Below are 25,890 nucleotides of genomic sequence, written 5' to 3'. Positions count from 1 at the left end.
ATTTTCGCTTATTGTTAGTAGCGAGGTGGCGTGGAATCCGGGAAAAGCCGAAGAGACAAAGGGACCCCGGCGAGGTCGTAAAGGCGAAAAATCAGGATCCACGACGCGGATGCCTGTAATTCCTTTTTGGCCGGAATCGATGCCTGCTGGGTGGACGCGGCCTGTTCCGTCGTCGAGATTACGTAACCCGGCGCACGGTACGCGTACCGCTATTGAATAATGAAAAGGGACGTGCGAGGGTCGCTTCGAAAATATTCGGATGAGTCGCGCGTGTACCCGGCACCTCCTCCCCGTCTCGCTGTTAAACGTGTTGCGTAACTCGTCTAACTAAATTGTTTTTCCGCGTGTCGTCCCTAAGCCGAGTCGCGCCGCGTCCCTTTAAAACTTTCTTCATTTGAATTTCAAATGAAGTTCGCCCGCTCGGCCGAGTAACCAACCCTTATCCCCACCCCTCGGCCGGTCTCAATGCGAAGACGGGTGATTTGTTTAAACGACCGAATCTTTCTCCATGTGCTTTACGCCGACTCCCCGCACGTTCAACCGCATTACGATTGCCGTCAGTTTTATTCACCGATCCCGAGGTTATAAGAAAAATCCGAGTCGAGTTCTGGACAAGTAAATTTCTCCTCGGGTAGTGTGTTAACATCGCGTTCAATCCGAAAACGGATATTTCATGGGTTCTTTATAATGTTTCGGATTACTTTCATTGTTTCAACTTTGGGATTGTATTCTCGGTTAATAGAAGTTTTCAACGACCTTGAAACGTTTCAATTTTGTCCCGCGTCAAACTACCAACGCGAAATAACTTTACCGCTTACAATTCGAATGAATTTGCTACTACTATTCTCGCAAGACGGGCACCGTTAACCCAGTCGCGAATCAGCGCTGGGGAGCAAATAGAACTTCGTACGTCTAATTCTGATTCAGATTCATACAATTATCGACGATCGTGTACGTTCCCCTCCAGTAAGACTAACTACTTCAGGCTCCGGAGCGCACTCGATCGCGAACAGCCTCCAGCTCGCTGCGCCAGCGACGTTTGCCGTTTCTAAAACGTCCCCTTATCTCCTTATCGATTGAATTAAATCACAGAATGTACAGAACGGGTCTTCTATCTCCCAGATTACATAGTAGAATAAGTCAAAAACACTTTCTTTATCCTGGATCTAATATTGGAATTAGGAATGAGATACATGCATATTATTAATACAAATTTGGATAAGAATAGTAGTACATGTCTTCCAGATTTGCAAATAATCAGTCAAAATCTTTTTCTCTCATATTAGAATTTCATGAATGAGATACATACATATTATTATTGCAAGCTTGTATCAGAATAATAGTACACGTCTTCTATATTCTAGATTTTCAAATAGAGTCAGTCAAAAATACTTTCTCTATTCTGAGTGTCATCATATTAGAATTTCATGAATGAGATACATACATATTGTTATTGCAAGCTTGGATGAAGTAAGTGCCAAAAGTTGTAAAATATATTCGATTTAATGTTGCCAAGTCAGACTCGCTTCGAACTTGACCGTCGAAACTTTAGAACTGTTCGCAGTTCGTGGACCCGTTTCCTTGGAGAAATCATTGCTACGTTGATTCCAACCGGTTTGCTCTTGGCATACGATCAGATTCCGTTGAAATATGGTTTGGCGCCGAGATGAGTGGCCAACGCGTACACGGGGAATTTGTCTCGCACAGTCGCACGTGTCGCGGACAAGTAGTATCGCGGAAACTATGGTTTACCAGACTATGAAATGCTACAATTATGCGAACCTTGTTTCACTGATTCTTGGTTACGTACAAATGCTCTGGTTTTGCTATTCAAGTACATATTGAACAGAATTCATTATCTATCTTTTAGTTATTATATCGGATGATTCTATTTTAAACATTTTATATATTACATAAATTATCTTTTAATAAATTTCTCATTTCATTAATGTTTCTTGTTTTATTAATCTTTGTTAATGCTCAGTCTAGTTAACAATCACACATTACATGTTCACGTGTACGAGATTACGTGAACTATTATTTTTCAAATTATTTACACAATTACGATCGCGGAAATTATGGTTTACCAAACTACTAATTAGTACCTTGTTTCACTGATCCTTGGTTACGTACAAATGTTCTGATTTTGTTATCCAACATACGGTACTATCCCTATCATATGTTAATTAGAATTCTTTATCTATTTTATCTTCCTTTTATTATCTTGGACGATTTTATTTTAAACATTTTTTACAGTATATAAATTATTATTCGATAAGCTAAGTTTCCTGTAAATTTCTTATAAGAACTGTTAGTCGCTGTGAATTATACATTACACGTTTCTATGTACGGGGAAAAGTGAGCTATTACTTTTTAAATGATTCACTCGAAAATCGCATAATAGGTTTATACGGGAACCGGGAAGAAACAGTTGAAAATGGTGTCGAAGGAAGCGTTAGCGCGTTAATTATCGCCATTCGATATAAATTTCACACGGTATCGTGCGCCGGGCGATTTCAATGGCCGGGTCCTGGTTGCCTTTGTGGCCGGGAGATTGATGCGAGATTGTAACGAGCGAACACAACAACGAGCGGGTAACGGTCGTTTAATTCTTTTGTTGCTCAACCAGCCATCGCGGAGGCTGTGTATTTTTTCCGGAGTCGCAATCGTCGCCTAGCGTCGCGTTCCACTCGAAACATTTTCCATTGTCTCGCGAGGCCCACCGCCTCGCTTCAAAGGGGGGGGGGGGGGGGGGGGTTCGTTGCAACTGCTATCAGAATCGGTGAAAACGTTTCCTCGGTTTTAGAAATGACTCTTTCCCCCTTCTTGCTTCAAGGTCGTCGACGGGAGTCTCGGGAATCGCGGCCGCCGAAATTAACGAGTACAACGACCTACGATAACGCGAGCCAACGCCGTGCTTCGCCCATTCTATTTTCGTAGCTTTAATTCGGGACATCGATTGCGTGCTCGCGATTAGCCGACGAGCGAAAGCTTTCAGAAGGCAGGTCCATCTTTTTGCTTTCATTGAATCTTTTCTTTCTGAACACGAAACATAAAACGGGAAACGTTTGTATTATTGGCCAAACATTTCGGTAATCGCAATATTTATTGCGCGGATTTTCTTTTTTCTCCGATTATTTAAAGCCTATCCGATGACTACTTTTATTCCGCGGTTTAAAATACTGCCGACAGATTTTTCAGAACTAAATCCCACTGGCGATTACTGTGTCGCGGTGAATAAAATAATTGGCGAATTAACTCTTTAGATAATTAATTAGATAAAGAAAAAACTCTAACTAATTAGATAAAGAAACGCTCAAACGGATTTTACAGCACAAGCTGTAATTGACAGACGTATTACGGATTGAAGTACAGACGTATTACGTATGATTTATTTCATTTTCGGATTGAAACTAATTATTAATTATAGACGCACGTAGGGAAAATTGATCAGTGAATCTTGTATTGCAATTGTGTCGAGATCTGTGAATCGATGGATCACTCGGCTAACTCCTCTGGTACCGATAATCGCGAGACGGGGGCGAGAAATGGAAGGGCGTGTAATTCCGAGCCGGAACGCGGCGTTACGTTAGCGTGGTAAGATCGCGTGACAAACGTGTCTAATGGGAATTCATAGAATTATTCGTGGATGGCGAACGGCTTAGTACACTCATCCGGCATACCACGAACGAGAGTGCAATTAGGGGGTTTGCTCGGTTGCTTGTGTGTTTCGCAACAAAGCCGAGGCGGCTCACCAGCCTATCTCCGCACGCGCAGCTTTTATTTGTGTTATATTATTTAACGACCAATCAAGAACGTCATCTAGATTATCTGAAAGGCTGCAAATTGAAATGTGTGTCAACCAGTGATTAAAACGTGTCGCGAAATTAAAGTCAATAGTACGGGACAAAAGGATACCGTATCTCCTCGCACTTCTTTCATATTTGCATTGTATTGCACAGTTATCAGTGTACCTTGTATCACTTAGCGTGATATTGTCGTCAGTTCGAAATTACGTTTGTCAATAAGTAAAACGGTGATGCTGAATTAACACTGTCGGTGGTAGTCAACAGTGCAGATCAAATATGTATATTAACTCTCGCCTCGTTTCAAACGTCAATCCCGAAACGATGAATGATTGAACGTCGCGAAACGTTCGTCGTGATGTAAACCGTGACTCGACGCGTTCGTGACGGTTAACGAGGATACTGAATATTTCAAGAAGAAACGAAATCGCATTTTATTTTTCCGCGTCTCGGTTTTGCTCGCTGAGTTGCCACGAGATCGTCCGATTTTACGGTCGCTCGTTAGATACGCGGATAGGTATTGCATGGCCGCCCACCCAGCAATCACGGAGCCTCGGTTTTGTATCGCGAAAAAAGGGTTTATATTCGTATTCCGTCCCGGTTTCGAGCCACTCGGAAAAATCGCATCGATCGCCGCGTATGCGGCTGCGTCCGTCTTCTTACGCGCGAGACGGTACTTCTCCTCGTTGCCCTGCGCTATCAACGATACAAGCGATCCGACGTTATTTATTCGGCGAAGAGTTGCTTTTCAGAAAGTCTCTCGTAAAAAGAGAATTCTCCTGGACAGAACAAACTTCCATGCAAATGCAATAGACTGTACAACAGAAGTAACTGTTTGTAATAAAAGTTTTATGAAACGCATCAGCCGTGTACACGACTTGTAAGATAGATGCTAGCTTTATGAGCCGCGTGGGATCATCTCGAACGTTGAAATCGCTGGATCACTAGAGATAATTTCTCTTTCCCGTTATTAGACATCGCGAGAAGTTTAGAATGACGAGAGGAATTTTAAACAGGTGGCTTGTATTCGCGTTAAGAATTTTAAACAGCTGGCGTCGTTGCAGTTTAGAGGAAAGTAAAACTAGAATTGTCTACGATAAAAGTGGAATAAGGCGCAATAAATAGAAACAGTTCTATTCGGTCGTGTTGAGATGCAGCGAAATAAAGACGTTCTATGAGAGGCGTAAAAAGAAAGAGAATGAGAGTGGGAGCGCGGCTGGCAAAAGGGCGTTTTTTTTTCCTCGCGGGGGTGACTATTCTCATCTCTCTTTCTCTTTCGTTTTATCCCGCATCGATCGCGTGCAGCTGCTTTCGCCTTGTTTTCGCGTTTCGCATGCCTAGATGGTCTCTCAGTCGCTACGGTGCAGCTGCACTTCCGCACAACTTCCGCGCACACGCTTCGATTTCCCTTCCGGCAATTTGTTTACGCGGTCACGCTCGATCGGGCCACCACGACTGCTTTCCTTGGCAGCCTCCTTTCCAGCTTTCGGTATCGCCGGTCGCAGCCAATGGCAAACAACTCGTGATCAGTCGTTGACATTAAACTGGCTTGCGCGCGATCTTGTAACGAAACGGATAAGACTGGTAGTTCGCGTTGGACAGACTCACGGATCTAAAAATGAATTTACGGTTCACTCTGGTCGAACCAAATTGTGAGCAAAGTGAACAGAGCCGCGTAAACGCTCGTTCAATCAAAATGATTTACATCGTTCACTTTGCTTCGTTGTTTAAAATAAAATTCTAGAAAGACCGATTGTAGAGGCGAACGCGCGTCGTAAGTGCTGCATAACACAGGAGTAATCTACGATGACTAGAAATAATTGACGCTTCTTCTGTAATTCTAAATCCGTTTGGCTTCCTACGTGGCGGAGCTGCATGATGTAGTACTTCCTCGATGTACGTCAAACTGTGTTATGTACTTTTATGAATATCTCGTAAATGAAACGACATTTTCATAGCCACTGAGTGGACGTGCATGCATGTATTTATACGGATACGAGTCGCTGGTCAGGTGAGGGATAGAGAGAGTTTGTTGTTTTTACGTCTGCTCGTTGCGTAGATCGGAAGCATGCCGAACCTCTTTAGAACCAGAAGAATGTATCGGGCTGTTTACCCGGGAACATTAACGTAGGGGTTAAACTCGCGTTTATGCGCGGCACTCAAACTGACTGCGGGGTCGACGCTTAAAATGTCGAAAGTCTCGCCTTTGAACCAGAAAGCTCTGGACTACTGCTGCCACATGTACAAAGTGAATTACCGTTTCGGTTGAAACGCGTTGTAAGCCAAATCGCTGCTGGCGGCTGTGACGCGAGGCTCAAAGCGATTTAATAGCACACGTACGGAACAGTCGCCGTTTCGGCGACAAGCGATCGAAAGATCTTCCGGGATATTCCTCTTTCGATTTATTCGAGCCGAAAAGCACAGGATGCAATTACGAAGTCGGGGGAACTTGCGAGACGGGCCTGAGGGATCGCGAGCTGAAACGATACGTTCGAAAGTTGTCGGGGTCGAAAATGGTCGATGCTCGAGAGTCTCGAGACTCGGGCGAGAGGCTCGGATCGATCGTACCCAACGATCGACCAAACCACCGTCACCGGGAGGGCCTGGCTCGTACATGGAAACTCGCGTGTCACAGTATTTTAGTCTCCTCTTTGATTGCTTCTGACGCTGCCGGACGAAGGCTGACCAATTACTAGGTGTTCGAACGCCATCGGGGTTAAACCGAAGAGAATCCGGCTCTAAAGAACCTTTTCGTCCGCTTTTACAGTTCTTTTTTCATATCACTTGCGTTCGTTAACACTAGATTGCCCAAGGAAGTAATTTTGACTGGTTTTGGGCAAATGTACAAATAATAATGCATAAATTATTTTTTCCCAAGTGAAGTAAATTTTTTTTTTTATTGTTAACATTTACTAATAACTTGTTATATGACTGTAAATAATATAAAAAATATTAAAAATTAATTTTAGACAAATTTCTTTACACTTTTATTCTTTCACAATGCAGTCATTTTGACTGCTTTGGGCAATATAGGTATATACTAAGTTTCAGTCTTTCTAGTGTTAATGTACGATAGATAAAAAAAGGTCTGTAATAGTACAGATAGTGACTTTTCGCTAATACTGAATGCGTCCTATACGAATATTATGAAAATATCTGGCCATTCCTGCCATCTTTGCCAAGAAAATTGGGGATATTCGGATTCTTTGCAGACGGTCTGCGACAGATATAATCCTGAACGAGCGAGGAATATCGGAATCGGCATTTCCAATATCAAAACCAATGCCATTTTCGCTTCCCCGTAGTTCTATTCGGCCGCGTTCGTTTTCGGGTATCTGAATTTTTCAGCGACGTTTCAGGTTGATCGTTTCGTCGAGCGAAACCGATTCGCCTAGTTTACGCGACCAACCACGCAGTTTTTAGGCGTTTTTACGCGACGCTAGGGATTTAAAGTGGCCCGGTCCTCGGTTTAATTTCGCGCCAGTTTTATTACAATCCTTCCGCGGAAAGTTATAATTATCCTTAAAACTTGCCGAACAGGCCGTGCCATTATTACGATAATTAGAATTACTCTGAGTCCGTGCGGAAAACGAGTTGCGAACTTTTAACAAGTGACCATTCAGAATTGTCCGATTGCGCGGGCTCTGATTTTTTGTTGCCCCTCTCTCGCAAGGCCATTTTCGCGGACGAACAGGGAGGGACAAAAAAAATGTGGTTCGTTGGTTCGATCGTTCGATCAGCTCCGTTTCGAGCTTACAGTTGCAGTTTCACTTTTATCGCGTTAACTTCGTTTTTTCCTTCTCTCTTGAAAGCCGCAGACCGCTTTTAAAGCTTTAAAACGAACCTCCTCGCTTTTTTTGCTCCGACGATTCTTGCCGTGATCATTAGTTAAAGGTTCTCACAATGCTTTTCGCGAATAGCTGAGGTTTTCGCTTTTACGACGCTTATGGAAAAAAGCGTGAACGCGTAATTCTCCGAAGCCAATTTCGTCTATTTAGGGATTTGTAATGAACGAAATTATTTCTTCAAACGTTCATTTATTCGAATCATCATCTGTTCCTTAATTTTAGTCATTGTCGTCAGATGAGCTGCATTCAAAAGCTAAATTCGTGTCAGCAGGACAACGAATCTAGCAATTAATTTGCGAGAGCATCGAGACGATGTTGTATGTTATGCAAGTCGGTTACGTAACCGCGAGACTCCCCGCAGGCAAGTTCATTCCTTCTTACGTAACTCCGTTCATTTTTGAAGAAGTATTTCCGGTTCGAAAATATTTTCATACATATTCCCTCCGTCCAGTGATTTACCACGTCCATCGATTTAGTTTTACATTTTTACAGTAAAAACTTGTCAGTGCGAACCGTGGCTAAGTCTGCTACTCTCTACTCTCGGCTCCTATAAAATTGACAAATCGTGATACTAACGGAGTTTCTTGCCAGCCGTTCGACATATGTTTCTTTCATCGGCAAACCTCACCCGTTCATTTGTTCGTTCCAGCACCGGATTATCCCCTCGGCTTTCTGCCGGCGTCCTGTTTACCACCTCGACCAGATTCTCCAGACGTTGATTCATCGACGCGATTTCTTTTTCCGACCAGACATATAGTCCATTTCATGTACGATGTACGATTTCTGTATCACGGGCATGCTTTACCATTTTCTATTGCAGTGGTACCACTTTGTGATACGGTCTGACATATAAGAAAATGCTACGTCGCGAGAATATCTTCATGGATTTAAATTTGAACTTTAAACCAGAGATTCCCAACGGGATCGATGTGATTTTAAAGAGAGGTAATAATGATCGAGGGGTCAGTAGCCGAAATGCATCAATCGACATAATCAAAATCGAAGTCCCATTAATTAAAAAAAAAAATATATTAATAAAATCGATAATCAATTGTTTATTGATATTAAGATATATCAAGTAGTAAGAAAGTAGTCGTATAAAATAAGTATAAGAGAAAAAGTATGCTAAAATTGTTTAATATATTTCAACAACCAATACTATTTTTCTATTAAGGATGTATTGACTATATAGTCAATCCCAAAAGTTGATGCACTTCAGAAACGCATTTTTAAAAAAGAAATCAGACGTCGGAAGAACATTGCTAATAACAAACAACAACAAAAATTTTTCGATTTTTCCGAGATTTTTCCAAGGGGTACCCCTTCAATTTCTTCCAAATTTTCGTTTTTGGCCAATAACTCCCAAACTGTTGGACATACGGAAAAATTGCATATGACCTTTCTTGTAGATGACGACGAGATCTACAATTCCCATGTAAAAATTTTTCGCTAGCGTCAATACTTAACGAGTAATTTGCAAAAAACTGTTTTTCCGTTTTTCGTCAATAACTCGTTAAATATTGATGTTAGCAAAAAATTTTTATACAGAAATTGTAGATCTCGTCGTCCTCTACAAGAAAGGTCCTATACAATTTTCCCGTAGATTCAACGGTTTACGAGTAATTAAGGAAAAATGAAATTTTTTTCCAAAAGTTCGCCGTTTCGACGCTGGGATGGTCGGATTTTGTCAACATCAATAAAATGCCAAATAATCATACGTATTATTAATCATACGATTGGGAATGAATGCAAATGGATTTAAAATTCGTCTGACGTATTTCGCAAGAATTGGAATGTCGACTTGGTCCAATGTCGCGTTGGTGTATCGGGAAGTAGTTCTACGGGAAAGTGGGCCGTGAAAGAAAGGGGAATTTGATCCAGTGAAAATTCCGCGCGAGTCCGAGAACCGGAAAAGGAACCACCTCGATCAGGGAGCAAAGAGAAACTTTTCCCTCTTTCTTGTGGTCTTCACCGGATCCTCCGCGACCTTGGAAGATAGTGGCGTAACTAGCGGCTGCTGCAACTCCCCCGAGGAGAGATACCACGTAAATCATGGTAAATAAGAGAGAAATTGCCAAAGTTCGGAGAATTTCTCGGGTTTCAAGACTGCAACCGGAAATCTGGAAATTGCTCTCTCATTTTTCTGCAGAATCGTTCGCCTGTCCTCGGAGTCGACCCGTTGGGATTTTTAATTCTTCGTCGACTCTAATTAGCTTTTGAAATTAGTTCAAAGAATTTGACTCTAAAACCAGATATTATGTTTTCCATTCTACTTTCTAACTGTTCCTAAAGAGAGTAGACGAGGACATCGATTAAACCGTTTAATATTCAAACGAGATACATGAGAAGTTTCAATGTTAATTGCTGCTGTACAGTAAAAGGTTTCGTGCGATGAAACATATTAAACATTTTTCCCGCGAGGTGTTTCAGACCATTCCGTGAGGAATGATATCATAATGAGCAGCCCCGCGAACGCCCGTGAACATTTTCGTTTAATTTGACGTTGAATAAATTTCAATTTGTCGGCATGAGCAATTTCCGAGTCGGCGTTCGTCGATATTCCAGAGTGACGGCGTGTAATCGACTCGCGTTGTTCATTCCCATCATTTCTACCTATTCGAATGGGAATCGAGAAATAAGGACCGGCGATGACAACAAAAATATTTTCTGTCCCGCGGTTCGGTAATTAACCGAGTCGTCAGTTTTCATTCTGGGAACTGCAAGAAGTTTCGCGTCGACGTACGTAACAAACTTGAATAACGATTCGAAAGTCTCGTCTGTGAAAAAATATGAACCGACTTCTCAGCTTCTAAAAGCGTTAAGAATTCCGGTTACGAGGAGTAATAAATCATTACGAGAATAATCTTTATACTTCGTGGAGAGCTGCAATTTTTCTTAAAAATTTAGTCTACCAGCAGGAATGTTTGAAATACTCGGTACCGAAGAACGGACATAAAACTTCGATTTGTTTGCTATTGAGAAAGAAAGAATTCTTTCGGGGAAAATCAAAGTACTAAAAGGGGATCTCGAGTTAACGAAGGAACGGTTTACGCAGAAACAATTTATCAGTGGATAGTCAGCGAGGACTCAGGAAATAACGCATTGACACACATTCCCGGATGGTCACCGCGGCAGCGAAAAGCGAATCGACCAATCGTTCCGCGTCATTTTGCACGGGAAGATTGAACGGCTCGGTCTTTTTCAACTTTTCGAACCCACTGGACGGCTAAAGACCGTTCCTAAAGACGTCTTACTGGTGCTGAATACGAGCCCTTGGACATAATGCTTTCTAGCCAGAGAGTTGGATTCGATCCGCGGAAGACCCAAATATCCAGAACAATCTTATCTCCCATACATATATCAAATTGCCTGCAATTTTCTTATTGTCCCATTATTGATAATTAATCAATACAGTCATTATGTTAGTCTCAGTGAGGAATAAAAAGTTCTGACAGGAATTTCTATGGGAAAGCAATTATCTATGATTGACTTCCTTTTAAAAATAATGGATCGCATTTTTAATAAGCAGTACATTTATAAAATGACGTGATTGGTTGCTTCTTCTTATAACGAAAGTAGTCAACATTTTTATATGACGATCTCTGCCTGATACAAAATGAATGTACGCGGAATATTAAGAAATTTCAACAGACATACAGAGTTCGCAACTTGTTTCTAATTCGAAATTTGTATGCTCTCGTGAATTGTTAGTCAGCTGCCAAAACTCGCGGAACGAGGCGAACAAGTGACGCCCGTTCGCTCAAGTATAGGTATCAGAATCTGCCAGCGTTCTAACGTTGAAGCCGCTGTTAAACCGACCGGAAGGGACCATTGTCTTCGAGTGGTGGTCCGCGAGGACAATCGAGACCGAAGGAGGAAAGTACTTTTGCCCAAGAGCTTTCAAAACAATGACGCACGCGTTTGCGGCAGAGCACAGCGTGGACGAAAATCAACCCCGTCCGTTCCGAACGGTTGACCTTATTTCCTTTTTTTTCCCTCTTCTGCATTTTCGTCGAAACAAATGTTTGTCTTGCCGAATCGAACGGCGAGCGTCTGAGGCTTCTGTTCGAGGCGAGCGGACCAGAGTTCGCAGCCAAAATAAAGTCACGATCGATGCAATTTAGTTTCTACCGAGCGACGTTAGTAAATATCGGATGACGTCGGTTCTTCTCCATTTTTCAGCCATTTACCTTTACGTTCTGTCATTCGTAGCTTAATAAAATTAAATAAGCACAGAGACGATAATAAAAACTGATCAAACATTTAATATAAATTAGCTTTTCAGAATGTAAAATTCAGATCGTCTTGTGGAAAATGTGAGTAAAATCCACCATTTTTCTATCGACGACTGGAATTCGAATAATGCTTGTATTCTAAAAGTGGTTGAGTTTGCAGAAGCATATCGGCAAAAGTAAGTTCTCACGCGGCCATTAAAGGCCGCCTCGTCTTTCCTTCTCGTTACTTTTGACGCGTCTCACCGCGATAATTTCTTTTTCCAATTTTTGTGTCGCTGCGCGCACCTCCTTGTCAGTTATTTCTACCCCAACCAGAGTTTCACGGTTCAACAGAACGACGACGATGGCGACGGTCAAGGAGAGCAATGAGAGAGTACAATCGTACCGGTTTTTTTTTTTTTCGATCAGGAAAGTAGATTTCATCGAATCGTGAAATAAAGAGCTACATTAATTGAATTTTTTCGACACTGACAGATGAAAGTGTCCCGCGTTTAAAAAGCAGTTGATAATAAAATCATTTCCAGGGAAGCGTAGTTCTCCGTGCGAATTCGTTTTCTGATTTTTCTCATAAACGTACGCAAATTGGCAGCTTGATAATTAGGCTTGATAATCCTCTCTAAACTGATTAACACCGACGGTCGTCCACGTTCTCCGCTCTCCTTTCGCTGACGGTTTCAGAAAGTAATCTGGTGTCAGATATAACGATCTCGTTACGGGAGCTGCAACTCTGCGAATAAATTGTGAACATCCTAATCAGCATCAACAAGATTAAAATAGTTCATGTAAGACATCACTTATTTAATCGCATCGTCTCATGTTTATTTTAATTATTTTAATCTTCCATACTGTTTCGATTGTGAACACATTTTCTCTCCTTGTTTGAATTCATGTACAATCTAATAAATTAAGAAGTTGACGGGATCATAGTTTCAACGCTAATTTTAGCTGACTGTTCGTGTTAGACTCTAAATTTATTCTCGGTGTTAATCCTGCGAATGCAGCGCGTCCACCTGTTTTCCGCTTACCCGCCAAATGTTCCTTGCTGCACTATTTATTTACCAACGAATTCGCTGCGTTCGCGAATCGCCCGAAACGAAACGGTTGGTACATAAGTCGTGATACACGCTCCCAACTTATCAACGCAATAATTTCACAAAGAAATTCAGCGATCCAGAGTTATTCGTAACAAGTAATAATGAAAGTCGTTTATAAAAATGACATTTACCAAGTTCGTATAAAATGGGTTAGCGACGCCGGTATTGATAATGTTTTACAGTGCGTCTAGTGCCTCTTTGAAATCAACGAGCGACACGGACCGCGAAATCACAGCGCCCGTGTTTCGGATTTCGTCTTGGTGCACGTACGCCGGATATATGAATACGGCCGATCAATTTCGGGGAATAAAGAGGATTTCACGGGGACGTGGGACTGGTTTCGCGCGCGGGCCGATGAGAAATAACGACCCCCGGCCGTTTGACGGTCCCGATCGATTTATCCGAAGTTACACTTGACGAGCACTCTAAACTTTAAGTTGAATTCCCGGGCTCCTAAAAATGGGTCACTTTTTATCCCCTTGTACGTGGGATCGGTTCATAAATTAGACGATGTTTCCTAAATTGAAATTCAACTTAGACTGGAAGAATCCCAGTTCGTGGACCCTCGAAATTGTCGACAATATTTTTGTTCTATCCTTCGTCTATATTTGACGTTCCACTAAATTTTGAACTCTGTGAAAAAGCATCGGCTGTGGAAAGATCGTCGATGATTCGAGGGTAAGCTACGGCGAAAGCGAGGACGAAAGGGCGGAGTGATCCGGTCCGCGTTCGCGGAAGCTTCTTGAGGATTCGAATATAGGTCAGCGCTAGCGCGGCAACCGCGAGTCGAATCGATAGGCTGCGATCCAACGGCTGCAAGCTGCGCGGTAACTGCATTATCGACGATTTTACCGAAAGAAGATCCGTGCAAGAGGGTCGCGGCGCGCTATGTCCCGTGGACGCCTCGCGTTCTCCACGGCCCTGCGTTCTCCTCCTCGGGGATAATGCTTATTGGAAGTGGATAACGGTAATAATGGTAACGGAGCTTCGACAGCGACAATGCGCCGGCACTGATGAATTTGCCGAGGCTAGTCGCTGCCGATATCGGGCTTCAAGTCGATCACCCTAATATGTACGCTTTCAGCTAGCCAGTATTACCCCGCCGACGAATAGGCTTTATATTCCACAGAGAGTGGATTCTGAAATGATCTGGAGATCGTATTAAAACCAATTCACTTTTTCAGTTTTAATTTTATTTTTACATTCAACCGGCGTCGCCTCGTCGGACAGGAATTGCAAAATGCATTTATTATACAAGCATATTTCAAGATTCTTAAGAGGTCTTTTTCAATAGTATCAAATTGCTAGTTCATTGAGTACTCTGCCCAGAAATAGAAAGCACCGAGTAATTTTTAAACAGGTCGCGCAGACAGTTACTCGAGCACGAAGTATCCCTTTTAGAAAGGGTTGACCTTTCTCAGTTTTACCCTGGCGAGCATCGGCGGGAAATTATTCTTATCGTGAAACGATTACCTTCACGTAGAGCGCGATCAAATTTCGTGCGCGTCGACAATCAAAAGCGTGGCGGTTTAATGAAATTCAACGAACAATTCAGGCAGCCCGCGTCGAGAAAATTTCGCACGGCAGCCGATCCAACGCGACCAAACAAGAGATAAATAAATTTTTAATATAATTTTGTTATATGTGGAAAAGCATAAAGGGGCGTCGTTATCGTTTAATGAACTGGATATTTTTTCTTTAATCCGTCACTCTGTTGAACCGCGTTTCACACGATCCACCACCGCGATAAATGAGCAGAACGCGACGATCGACTATGAATTAATTAACGTTTCGCGTGCGTCGCTCATTTTGCAGCGGGCCGCGCTCGTTACCGCGGGCATATCGCCGCGCCGTGTAATAATAATTACGCACCCGTAGTCGCTGCCGTCGGTCTTTGTGAGACGAGGCTTTGTGTGTATGCGCGGAGTAAATAAATTCCGAAGAGCGATGGCAGGCAGTTTCCGGGACAAGATTGAAAGCAGGAAGCGATTGAAGTGTTTTGTAGGTGAAATTAGTCGTAGCTCGGAGATGATTAATTGCAGGAGTCTTCTAATGATCTTCCTTTACTCGATATCTTTATTACCACTCCCAGCCAATTTTTTAGAATTTATTATGATCGAGGAGATTGTTCTCAATGTTGAGATTTTTAGGAAGCATTAAACCAGTTCAGATTTTCAATGCAATTTAAACTGCTATTATGTCTGCGGCTTTTTGTATAAAATAAAATATTCATGGTATAAGTTTAAAAAATGCTATTTTCTTTATAATGTCAATATTATAATAGACATTCATCTTTTAATATTTTGTATATTTCTGAACATGGCAAACATTCTTTATATTTATTGGTAATGCAATTTTTCTATAAATGCATAAAGTTTGTCTAATTATTATTATTATCAGTGTAGTACGCGTATCACAAGTTCTAAAAGCAACAGGAGTTGTAGGGTATAGCTATAGTTCCGCTGGTGATAAACGTTTCAGCCGATAAATAAATCTACTTCACCCTTTTTTTACGTTCTTTGAAATTATGGCCGATAGGCGATCTGCCACGTTCGATCCTGGTGAAGGTCCAAAAGCAGGCCGAATCTCGGTATAAAAGCTATAGCGCGTAAATCAAACCTTTCGCGCATACAGCTATCCGTTTTTCACCTCCATTCGATGGTTATCGATTTGCGTTAACGAATTTAAAAATTCTCTCGTATACGCGGGAACCGTTATGAAACAAAACGGGTCTCGATTAAAATATCATCATCGTTTATGAATATCTGAAAAAAATATCTATTTTAATTGTATTTAATCATTTTATCCCTTCAGTACTTATTATTCTATCGCTTATGGTGCTTTTTCTATCAAACTTTATTTTATCCCCTGCTCATGGTATCTCAATATTGATGGTACAATCGTGGATTGTACGTGAGAAAATAAATTGAAAATATGGAATTCTTCACGAAAACAAAGCCCCAAGTGAAAAACGTTTATTCCATATTTCCAACTTACTTTCTCACGCAGAATCGCTCACTTCATGGTCGTGCTATCAATATCGGGACACCCTCTATATATCCGATGAATTTTCCAAGTTATCAGTGAACTCTATCACCGGAATTATCAACAAGGTTCATCTTTCATTGCTCGGAAACTGGTGAACAAAGCCAGCCGGTCGGCGGCGCGATTAATGAAGCGGTAGATTGGGCTGGAAGCGGGACAAAATCGTTGCACGTGTTCGCTTATCTGACCATCCGCGAACCCGTGTCTCGCGTGTCGCGAAACCGTGCGCGCGCGCCCAATTAAGGACGGACGTAAATCTTTCTCCAGTATGTAAGCCGAAAAGAGACGCTCGTCTTGCCTGCGAATGTCAGCTTAATATGTGCTACGTTCTGAACAGCGGAGGAACAGGTGTCGCGCAATTGTTTACCGAGGGTGGCAAGTGACTGTACCGTGGCTGACACGCGGGCTGATTGTCTCCTCGGTTTTTAGCTGAGAGTATGTTTGGTCGACGCAGAGACAATACTGATGAAATTCGCGCGGTATACCTCTTTCATGCGTGGTAATTTTTGGAATATTGTGCGTAATTGTGCGATAATAATTTAATTTAAGAAGATAATTTAATTAAATGATAAAAATTAAGTGAACATGAGAATTGTAGGAATGTAACCAGTTGCAAGTCAGGATTCTATCAAAAAGTTTCGAAACTATATTAGAATATTAGAAATTATACGTTGAAAATTTCCTGTGACTTATAAAGACACATCGAATAATTTTATGGATCTTAGTTGTCTATAAATATCATTTTTTGGGCACAGCTTTCTATCACATTTCTTATACTTTTGGCACAGTTCTTACCTTACTATTATATTTATTACATCTAACATATCAGAACTTAATAAAAATGAATGTTCAACGACTGTGCTGTTTTCCTGTCTGACCATGAGGCCTTGTTCTACTTAGGAAGACGCTTGAATTGAATCAAACGAGCAACAATCGTCCAATTAAATCAGTGGTATCTGTTCGTTTTACGAGCGTGTTGTACACAGTGTAAACTCGAAGTACAATCAAATCTGTTATAAAAACCGAGAAACACCAGCAGTAAGGGCCGCTCGGAACGGTCGTTAGCACGTTATCCCGCTTATGTACATAGGTTAACTTCGTTTTGCGTTGCGAACCACGTTGACGAGAGGCAGTGCGAGGGGATGGGAGACGGTATTCCTCGTGGAGCTGGGGCCACTGTCGTTAATTCTTTCTCTCTATTCAATTCACGCGTTCGGGAGCGTTTCACGGTTCTCCGCATTCATCCCTACCCGTTTCTTTCGTTTCATCCTTGGATCCGCCAGTGTGGGTGGTTTTGTTGTTTACACTGGCGTTCTTAATTCTGGTTTCTTTCTGCTCAGCCGGTTCATTAAAACATCGCAGCAATTGATCGGACCCTCGAAGCTCGTTTCGCGGAAGGAAATGTACACGCTCCAAGAGTTTGCCAGTATTCTGCAAGCTAGCTACCCTCTCGATTCTGCCGCCCTCTCCTCGTTGTCTCGGCCACGACCGGGAGAGAGAGCGAGAGTCAAGTCAGTGAGCGTTCCGTGGATCTCGAGGACGCAACGCGGTCGCTTCGCGCGCGGAACGAGTGTCTCCTTCGTAGCGGTGTATGTCAGTGCATTTTTGGAATTGATCATCATAATTTATGACGCTAAAACGCAGTTTCTTATACCGCGCTCTAAATCTACATTTTAAATAACACTAGTCTGCATTATTGAAGTATTCGAGTTAAGAAAATGGTGAGATGGGGAAGATGTGTTTAAATTTAAGACTCTATTAATTATAGATGAGATCTAAAAATTGCAGAACCATCACATAAATTATATCGTTCAAGAAGTCTGCGGATATTTTATAGTTGTACGAGTATTGAAAAGTTCGTGCAGTATTTAGAAAATTGTAGACTAATCAGATTTCGCGATTCATATAAACAATCTCTGTTCGAGGAGAGTGCGAGGGAAAATAAATATTTCGGTTCTAGTATCTATACTTGATTTAGCTATCGAAAGGTGCGATAAATCTAGTTCGAATGGAGTTACCTAGCGTGAATTCGGGACGTCTCTCGGTAACCCGTCAGGCGATATTCAATGATGGCTTTGAATATATATATATATATTTTAGATCTCCACGTTGTCACCTGGCAATCGCCGATAGCGCACCGATACACCGTACTGATAATCGCGTCAGTTTCTATCGATGCCTCGGGCTTCGACCTTCGTCGGATCGATCCTAATCGCGTTACCAATATCGAAGATAACGATTAACCACGTTGTTTCATCTTCTAGTATACAATTCTCACGGTGTCGCGAAAAATTTTCTTAAAAATGTAAACTGGCTTAACATTCCTCAAATAACTTGCAAACGAGGCGTCTAATGATCAGTAATTGTAGTAATAATCAGTAAAACCCATCAAGTGATAGTGAATTCATTCAACAAACGTATCGCTGACTATACACTGGTTACAAGGCAGGAAAACGAAAGTTGTTAGAAACTTTTACACAGTCGAAACGAATCATAAATATTTCAAAGTACCCCTCCGCTCCGTGTACAACGTCCTCGAGAGAGGTTTTCCATCCGAGCAGAGTTTCCGTTTCACAAGTTTCCATTTCACGGCCAACCGAGTTTCTCTGGGAGTCGCGGTAAGACCGATGCAGTCAACCTGCGTCCTAAAGTGGAACACGGTCCCCTCAAGAACTGTCAAATCGAAACTCAATCAGATCGTCAGAAAATTCCCTGAAATCGTTAAATTCACCTTCCTCGGTAGTTCTTCGACTTTTTATGAATTTCTTAATAAGCAATTAGTGGTAACGGCCACTTTCCTCAAAGCGAATACGTGCATCGATGTCAGGATTAAGCAGTTCGTAGTTTTTGCCCCCAAACGAGAAACAAAGGAGGATTAATTTAAAAGGTATCAAGGTATAGACCAGTCGAATAGAATTTTTACTAGAAAACTGGGACAAAGTTACTCGAGTAACTTATCGATGGATTATTTTTAAATAAGCGTAAGTTAAAGTTGTTCGTCTCAAGGAATTTGCGTAGGCAAGTAGAAGGCGTAAACCCTCTTTACAATCGATGAACAGAGTCCCGGTTCCTATAATCAAAGATCGAGACGTTTTAAAGTTCTAAGGTTCTCCTTTATTTTAATCGGAATCGTTCCGCCAAGTTGCTCGTCCTTTCGAATTTCAAACGACGTCGACGACTGCCGTGACGTCTCGCGACAAAGTATGTCGCGTACTCTTTAGGAGAACAATTGATCCCGAGAACAATCGCAACTATGCCGGAAGCCGGCTCGCCCTCTCGGCTCCACACGAAATTCCCACGGAATGGGCGTGCGTCGCGTCGCGTTCGTCGGTTCGCCGGTCCCTCGATTAATTCAATCTTGAACCAGGCAACAAGGCAACGGAGGGACGTCCAAGGAATTGGTAAATGAGATCGTTTATCAACTGATCGTAACTCGTTTGAAACGGAAGCGAGAGAGCAAAATGCAATTTTTTGCGATACCATGATTTTCCTCCTAACTTTTCGTTGGAACCATTAATATCTGAAATTAATTAAACACGCGATTTTACACGAGATGATTATTTCAGTTTTTATTAATGGAATTAAATTGCGGATTTATTTGAGGATTGAAGACTGTCTGTCATCGGTGGTTTTTATTCGGCTCGTAATTCTTTGCGGAAGACATCAAGGTCCCACTTGGTGCACATTCGACTTGCTCCAGTTTCAGCAAACAACTTCTTCGTTTTATTTTCCGTGGGCGATACTTGGTCAGGAAAATAATCGTTACCGTCGTTTCTCGCGAAACGGCGACAGACGCACACGTTTGCATATAAACGAGAAAGACGACGTCCTGTTACTGGCTGGATTACCATCCGAAATCGACGGTTTTATTTATATCAGAAACGGACCAGTTAGACGTCAGTTTCTCGGTGTCCTTCAAGGATTCATGGTCACAAGCAATTTTGTTCTTATTCCCGGCGCGCGACAGGTTCGATTTTCCCGCCACTTTGTTACCAGCGTTCGATGCATAAATTCCCCCGGCGAATTTATAATTCCGCGCTGCTCCGGTTGATTCTTCGACAAAACCCTCAGTCATATTAAATTTATTGTTCCGCACGTCGCCAGAGAATTAGTCGCGTACGAAAAATCAGAGACAGAGAGACCAGGGCGTCCTTCGAGCTCGCAAAACGCTCTTTCAAAGTTCTCGGTTAAACCATCCCTCGCCGTCTTTGACGCAGTGTTGAAATTTTAACGAAGCCGCCTCGTCCGCTATTTACGTTACCGTGTCTTTCGGCTTTTCGGTTCGTTTGAAACGGATAGGACTTTTGATAATGCCACCTCTTTTCAGCACTTTGTTTCATTACGTCGTGCCACACGCAAAGAGTAATTACGTATTTTATCAGATTATTTTTCTGACTTATACTAAATCAGCGTGCATTTGAAAGAGCCGTTCCATTAGGACAAATGACTATACTTTCAATACGTATAAAAATATTCAGTTGTGCAATTAGATAAGTAATAGGTTTTGTATCAATCGAATTTAGCATTGTCACTACCCACTCCAGACTCTATTCCCAAAACTCAGCGTCAATTCTCCTTTCAAAATCTTGCGAATCAACGTAGCGGGCGAGACGTCCAAATCCCCTGGATCAGACTGTTCACGGAGGTTGACCGTATTCAGCGTCGCTTAATCGTTCGTTTATCCGCGAGAATGGCCGAGTTCCGTTCGCCAGGGTCCTACGTGACGCGAAATTCCTCGCGACTAATTTCCTAATTGGCGAACGAGGGAGGGCGGACGCGACTAATAGAAAAAGGGGGGTTGAGGGTTGATTGGCGGCGGCAAGGGCGGGAGCAGCGTGGGTGCATGTGTATACAGCGGCGAACCGAACGTTTCGCGCCCCATTTTCGTTGGAATCGTTCCTCCGAAGGAACAATCGTTAGCGGCGTGGCCGTGTAGCGCGAGCGTGCACACGAGAAACCGAGGATGGTGCCTCAGTTTGGGGGCGGACCTCGTCGCAGGATGATATATCCGCAGCAGCGGACGAAACCAGCGAGTGGGTAGCACTCCGCGTCGCGCGATCCGTCATCCCTTAGATGCGATTTCCGCTCGTCCGTCCTCACTCCCGGCGATCGTTTTTCCGTCTTTTTATCGCGCTGGACGCCGTCCCAGCTCCCGTGAATCGAGCATACGAGAAACCAGTGCCGCGCTTTCTTCCGCGTGGCGACAGTGACGGGGTGAAAAAGTCGCGACAAGGAGATTTCGTTTCCGTAAACTGACGGATTCCGAGGGATTATAAGAGAATTTGTTGCGCCAGTGACAGACACGTTTTTGCCCTAAAATCTCCGAGACAGGGATAGTTGTTAAATGTTTGTAATTGCACGATGGTTAATTGAATGAGTTAAGTGCGGGCAGGTTGGAAAGTTAGACTGAAAGGTCGGTGATAACTGCTAATTAAATCGTTTTACTTTCTTCGAGTTTCGTTAAGTTAATTAGAAGATCTGCATTCGCGTTCTCAGTGGTCTGAGTTCGAAGTTATTATCCTACAATTTGCTTAGCGATTAGAAGGAATAATAATCATTGCATACAAGTACACTGGTTAAGAATTTAAGACCGATAAAAAATTGATCAAGATATAGTATATTTTTTCGTTCGGCCGATTGAATTAAACCGGTAGCTCACATCGATCCGGGGCGACTGCCAACTGCTCTCCACTGGAACCCTCGTAATATTCCCGCGTTACCTCCTTAAATATTCCGGCCGCGTACGAGAGTAACTATTATTAAAGAGAAAACGAGGATTCGATCGTAGCCCGCAGGCTTTTTTCATACTGCAAAGTTGACCTTTCGTTGCCGCTTCTTGTAGAAACGGGGCTTGATTGTTGGAAACGGCCGCAGAATGAAAGAAGAACTCGTTCTCTTTTCTTTCTTCTCGAGTGACACGGAATTTCCGCGTTATATGAAAGAAGAGAGGGTTTTCACTTTCCGTCGCTTTCGCCGTGAAATTGAAAATACTGCGCTATAGAATATGTTGAAAAAAAAAAAAAAATAATAATACGGTATCTGTTTTTTCATGCATTTCGTAACACTCCAAACTTTAACCTTTCGTAAATTAGTACAATAAAATATTAACTAGATTACTTAAAACTGAATATTTATTATACACGTTTATACTGAACATTTATAATTGTGACCAACTTTATGCATTTTTTATAAACTGAATGTGCAAAAAATATTAACATTGCATGTAATGTGTAGAAATAAACGAGATATCAAAAGCCGAGTGCATTTTGAAACATTAAAATGTTGTTTAAAATCCGTTTTAAACTGGTACGATAAATATTATAATTATTATAAATATTTATTTTACATAAAAATCGGAAGTCTAATTATAACAAGAGAATCGAAATTCTTTAGTAGCGACCAAATCGAAAGACTGGGTTTAAATTATTCCTCCAGTTGCCCTGGCAGTAATTTGTACTTGATTGCGGTTCTCGATAACAGAATTGAACCACAGTTGGAACTCTCGTCCTTGAGGAGTCGATACGCATCGTTAAGAATCCTGGCTCCATCGGGACCGTCCGCAGTCAAAATTTAATTGCGTCCTCAGCTCGAGCGCGACCGAGGGACGCTACGTGGTGGCGCATTAATCCAGTCTTCCCGCAGTGAATCGTAGAACGTGCGACCACATAGATTATCCGCGTGAGAAAATTTTTAACTTGCCTCCGTCACAAATAGCTTCAGCTGCAACTCATGTCGTCTATCTCCGACTCCTCGAATATACTCTGTGTCTAGCGAACCAAACCGTTGTACCGGATGATGGATTCACCCTCGATTCACGACTGTCCCGACCCGACAAGTCTTGGAGAACGGGTTAAACGATTGTCCCTGTTACGAGTAATGGGATTCAGTTTCAAGGAGCAAAACCGTTTACAGATTTCAGTAACTTATGATATATGTCAGTAAATATTATATATGAAATGCTAATACGCTGACAAAATTGCACAAGAATGAAATCGTATATTAAAACGAGCGCAAACAATAAAAATGTCTCTGACACGATCTTTTTTTCAATCTAGATTCTATACTAAAGTGCCACAAAAAATTCTGACGACTCTTTGTCGTGTTAAATGCCGCGTTAAATAATGACGTTAACTGCGCTTCTATTGCCGGAGCCAAACTGGTGTTAATAATCGCATCTTACGAACGAGCGAGTGCATTAATTCGACCGCGTAACAATAGTCGCATATGCACTCTCCGTTCCATGCGAAAGTGTTAGTTCGCGAAATTTATCGGCGGCCCATGTTTCTCGTAATCCCAGCAAAATACGTCTAATACAGTACATACAGGATGGACCCCCCCTCCCCCCCGCCCTGTTCTCCTATTTGTTTACGCAACTCCCCATCTTGGGGATGCGACTTTGGCACAGTCCCCGAGCTATCTACATCTTTCCTCTCTGGAAGATGGTAATAAAATTCGAAACTGTGATCGACCGGGGGCAGAAGTTTCAAGGCAAACGTCTCGGAACAAGACTTAATGAAGAGTATAAATAAAAGGGATACGAGGAGCTCGTTACGTTCCACGTAACATTAGGGACAGCGCGTCGACGGTGACCTAATTTTCGTTGCTGATCCAAAATTTTGAAATCGGACCAACGAGCTTGTACACCCGAATTTTCGAACAGGAAACCCTCGCTGCGGAAGGACGCGTCGGCCGTAAATTTCTGTATCGCGCGGACGACCGAATTAGTTTCCTCTCCCTGTGTCATACTTACCCCAATTCTTCCTGGACCTGAGCGCTTGACCGTGAAACCGATAGAAAAATAATACCGGGTCGTTTCTCAGTATTTGGAGAATCGGGCAACTTATATCGGTTACGCGATAATGACACGAGCCCGCGGTCGTTTCGCCGGGATTTAGGCGACTAAATCCTGCCAAGACTGCACGCTGCCAATCCTGACGATCGATGATTATGGTTTTTATTGAAACGCGGATAATGCGAGAGTAAATGATCGTATACTGGACTTGATGCGCTTTTATGGTCGTTCTATTGGACTCTTCTAAGAGTTACCTTGGAAAATGTCCTCTGCACAGCAGTTCAGAATTGGGGCGAAGCAGATTTAATATCCTCAATGTGCTAATTATGATAATGAACTTCTAAGAACGATTTATCGTTTTTCTTCAGAGACATATCGAATATCGAGTAAAAAGCGTTGAACAGATTTAAGATTGATTAAAAACTAATACATTAATTTCTCAGCTTAGTAAAGGCGTCCTAATTTCATTCGTCTTTTATTATACGTTTCTGCGTTCAACGGGCTAAAAATGATAGACTAGATGACTTGGCACGGAATTTTAGGTGTTAGCCGATAATTGACCCTAACTCGGTGGAAGTTTCTTGTCATTTATCGACGACGTTATCGTCAGCAGCTGCAGCCTCCAAATCTCGTTTAGTAAATTTTGGTAATGCCCAGCTTACCGTGCAGTTTCCTCGTAGAACTGCCTACGGTCAAACATACTCAAGTTTATATCCTCTTGCTTGAAAACTAGCAAAAGGGAATCTCATGCACATCTGCAAAACAGCTCTTAATTAGATCACATGTATAAACTTTGTCTCTTTTATCTGAAGCATGACAGGTCTTATATTATATTAGTAGAGGTGTCAGTATCTACTGAAGACTTGAAGTCAGTGTCAGCCACCATTTATGTAATCCACGTGTGGATGTAAAGTTTTCATAGAAAGGTATTTAAAATCGAGGGTATCAAAGAGGGATAAGTGGGCATCGTTACGAGGAGAGGTTCGACTACAAACGATATCGCGGTAGTCAAAGAGATCGCTGACTCCGAGGCTTCAACATCGCATTACTGTTGTAAATCGACTCCTTGAATAGCACTCGAGACAAGACGTCGACGAGAAGTCGAGTATCGTTGTACGATCTTGGAAGAAGAGGGAAGATCAACGATCTTAGAATTTCTGACGGTGGTCACTCTGAAGAAACGAGATAACTAAAAGTGAAAAAAGAGACCACTATGATATGAATCACATCTATTTTTAAATACACTTTCTGTTCTATTGTTACGCCCGACTTGAACAACTTTCGTTTGGAGGGCAAACGAAATCTCTGGTTTTTAAATTTTATAATTCGTCTGAAAATATCTGATCGCGTCAGATCTAAATCGAACCAGCCGATTCTTCGCGACGTTAGTTGCACAGCGATAAAAGTCACGTTCTAAACGAAGTTGGCGGGAAAGTTTCACCTCTATTTTTACCGCCGTTAGATCCTTAACGAAGCGTTTCACAGTTGGACAGCGATTCGCGCTCGTTCCTCACCCGCGACAAACCGCCCGTCGAGGAAGTCTCGTTAAGAAAATCGACAAACACTGGTTTATTTCTTCGTGCATCGCATTTCATACGCAAGTGCTTCAACCGTATCGTCATGTTCTCCACTTAATTTCTTCTTTGCGTGTTAAATTAGCGCAATGTTAAAAGATCAATAATATGGTATAAGAATAAGCAGCTAAATTTGCATATCCTTTATTGGAAGTAGGTAAACGAAATTTTTCTGCATCTTTGCTTTCGTTCAGAAAGTCTCAAACAAGATTACGTACGCGTATGATAACATAACGGAATTTATTCAGACTGTAACATAAAGTTAAAGAGAAGCGACTTTTACTGCTGTTTTCATAATGTTTAAAATAGGTTTTTTAATAGCTGGCAGGTATCAAGGGAATCGTTGGCGAATCGCGATCAGGCTAATTCCTATTCGCGTCAAACCGTAGTGGCAATTGCTTTCGCCACCATTCGTTACGCGTCAACTCGAACGTTTTTAACGTGACGCGCGCGATTACCGGGGCTAATTGAGGCCTTGATACCAAGAATTACCTGC

The 25,890-nt window shown here is 42.2% G+C and overlaps 1 protein-coding gene across 20 annotated transcripts in view; it reads left to right on the top strand.

Moving 5' to 3' along the window:
- shaker (potassium voltage-gated channel protein Shaker) overlaps nt 1-25,890 on the top strand; it is a 154,958-nt gene that overhangs the window by 74,780 nt on the left and 54,288 nt on the right. The window contains exon 1 of one of the 20 annotated variants that reach the window (XM_026814206.1): nt 21,040-21,441. The exons of the other annotated variants lie outside the window; for them this stretch is intronic. The gene's annotated coding sequence lies outside the window, so the exon portion shown is untranslated. Of the gene's footprint in view, nt 1-21,039; nt 21,442-25,890 lie in introns of those variants that run through there. 20 annotated transcript variants of the gene reach the window in all.

Source organism: Ceratina calcarata, unplaced genomic scaffold (assembly GCF_001652005.2).
Source record: "Ceratina calcarata isolate Rehan_Ccalc_2016 unplaced genomic scaffold, ASM165200v1 scaffold369.2, whole genome shotgun sequence".
In the NCBI taxonomy this organism is placed as follows: Eukaryota; Metazoa; Arthropoda; class Insecta; order Hymenoptera; family Apidae; genus Ceratina; species Ceratina calcarata.
This window is presented reverse-complemented; position numbering and strand designations above follow the sequence as displayed.